Source organism: Solanum stenotomum, chromosome 2 (assembly GCF_019186545.1).
Source record: "Solanum stenotomum isolate F172 chromosome 2, ASM1918654v1, whole genome shotgun sequence".
Classification (NCBI taxonomy): domain Eukaryota; kingdom Viridiplantae; phylum Streptophyta; class Magnoliopsida; order Solanales; family Solanaceae; genus Solanum; species Solanum stenotomum.
In genome coordinates this window covers 53,957,455-53,959,997 of record NC_064283.1, presented here as the reverse complement: position 1 = coordinate 53,959,997, position 2,543 = coordinate 53,957,455, and the positions used below count along the sequence as shown (strand labels likewise).

The 2,543-nt window shown below is 31.9% G+C and overlaps 1 long non-coding RNA gene across 1 annotated transcript in view; it reads right to left on the bottom strand.

Annotated features, from left to right (window-relative positions):
• Window positions 1-2,131: 2,131 nt before the first annotated feature.
• LOC125854741 (uncharacterized) overlaps window positions 2,132-2,543 on the bottom strand; it is a 199,390-nt gene continuing 198,978 nt past the window's right edge. Inside the window, exon 3 of the long non-coding RNA XR_007445422.1 lies at window positions 2,132-2,476. This is a non-coding gene — a long non-coding RNA (uncharacterized LOC125854741). The remainder of the gene's footprint in view (window positions 2,477-2,543) is intronic.

The following is a 2,543-nucleotide window of genomic DNA, read 5'->3' as shown; positions in this document are numbered from 1 at the left end:
GATATCGATTGACAGTGAACCTATTTTGTAAACTGTATTAGGTAATGAAAAAGGATAAAACATATCTCTATTTTATATAGAATAATTTTATCCTTCAGTTGAAAGTTTTCGACTCAAAACTCTATCGTTAGTTAAATGATCCAAATATGCAATTATTGCCTAACGACCACCAATTCCCTTTAGGAAATTTTTTCTACTTTTCGAAAAAACACAACCTAATCAACTACTATTTAGTTCCTCTCTTTATTTTTATTTGTCCATATCTTTATTTTTATTTATCCATCCATATTTGTCGATACATCTACGAATTAGAAGTGGTTGTTGAATTTTATTCTCGACTGTTTTAAAACACCAATCTTACATATTATACACATTTGTTTATTTGTTGATACATGTTGCATTTTAAATAATAAATACAGATGAGTGCAGATGTAACATCCCGAAATATTCTAAGCTAAGGCCTGAATCATTCTTTATATACATATAAGGTCGTATCAGATGATTCTTAAAATGCTCATATGTGTATAGGTTAATTCTTTTATGTCGAAATGAATTTTGATATGACTTAAGGTGACAAGAACTCCCTAGCACAAAGTTGAGTTTCAAGCTTCCTTACCGATTCAATTTCGACATAAGATTCTACTTAGTTCAACTTCAAGTGATCATATCTCTCAACACAAAATGAGTTTGGTGACCCGACCTATAATATTGAAGGCCTATAAGTTTTATTTCCAATGTCACCAAATTTGCCTCATTCGGAGTTCCGAGTAAAAAGTTATGTCATTTTACTAGAGACTATCACATCAGAGTTTAAGTCAATTCCTTCGAGTTGCTTCTATGGGTGGTAGAAATTTCGAAGACCCATATTTTAAACTCGTTGAAAACTTCAGATAAGTCATATTTTGGGGTCCAATTCGTATAGATCCATTCTACGGGCCGTAGAAACTTCTACGAGTCATAGATTAAACCCGTAGAATAAAATTTTGAGCCGTAAAATGCTATATGAATTCCACAGATGATTTCTATGGTTCGTAAAATAAACCATGAACAGTAGATTGACCCGTAGAAGGTTTTCACCAACTTTCAAGAGGGATATTTTTGTCTTTTCTCTCCCCATCTAAGCCTAAATTATGATGTTTTTTGTTGGGAAAGGCGGGGCACTAAAAAGAATGTCGGACAGGATAACAGCGAAATAATAAAAAATATTTAATGATAACGAATCAGAAAATATATTAAACCAACAATGGTATGAAATAGACCTACGTGATTTAGACCTCGAAAGAATAGAATTGTATGATTTAGAAATAAATTCAGATTAAAATGAACTACGAATATTTACAATATTGGACCGAAGCTATGGGAAATATAAACTTATTAGAATAATTAATGGAAAATAATTTATAAGGAAAAGAAGAAAATAACCAAGATAATCTACCTGAAATAAGAATTGATGAAATAAATGACGATGATCTAGATGAACAACATTCAGAAACAAGCGAAACATATACGGAACTTTTAACAAATATAGATAATACAAAGAATTTAGAAGTAAATACAGGAGACATAGACATGGATGAAAAACCTAATACATCAGGAATAAAAAACCCAAAAATTTAAAATATTATAATACAAACTATGAACAATATGATAAAGAAAAAACTATATGGGATAAAAGATTGAATAAAAAATGGACACCTAAACCAATAACTAAACAACATAATTTTTTAGATTTGGACTGTGTAGCAGATATAAATAAAACAATCCAATTATGGATGGGATATTTATCAAAACAATTAATAGATAACAAAATAGTAATGAGAAAAACACCAGGATATATAGAAAGAACACTTATAGGAACAGTAAAATTATGGCTACAAAATTTATCAAATAAAAGTTTACAAACTCTAAGAAGTAATTAAAAATTTGATGGTGAAATAGCTACTACAACTATGGAAATATAATATAAATACGAAATAGCTATAAGAAACGAATCTAGTAGTATGACAACAGAAGTAGAAGAACAAAATAAAGAAAAAATCATAAATCGGAATCTAATGACAAAATTAGCAATATGTAACATGTGTTATTGTCACGACCCGATTTATCAAGTCATGATGGCACCTACTATAACCCACCAGCAGGTAAGCCAACCCGTAACCCGAAACAACAAGTAATGGGTCTGAGGGTAGAAATTAAACAAGAGTAGGCAAATAACAATATAAACAGGCGGAAGCAACCCAAAACATATATACAAATAAAGATCCCTCCCAGAACCTGGAATTCACCAGTACAGAGCTACTACAAAATGAGTACAAGTCCCAAAACTGGACAACAGAGACTAGACTGTCTCGAAAGGAAAAAGACAAGTCTATATATACAGATGGAGACTGAAATAGTACAAAACGCCGTGTGCTCACCCCCGTCTCCGGATAAGTCTACTCCAAGCTCGATCAACGCTGGCTACTAGTGCTCGGACCTGCATCACAAAATAGATGCAGAGCGTAGCATGAGTACCAAAACAACAGGTACCCAGTAGGCATCAT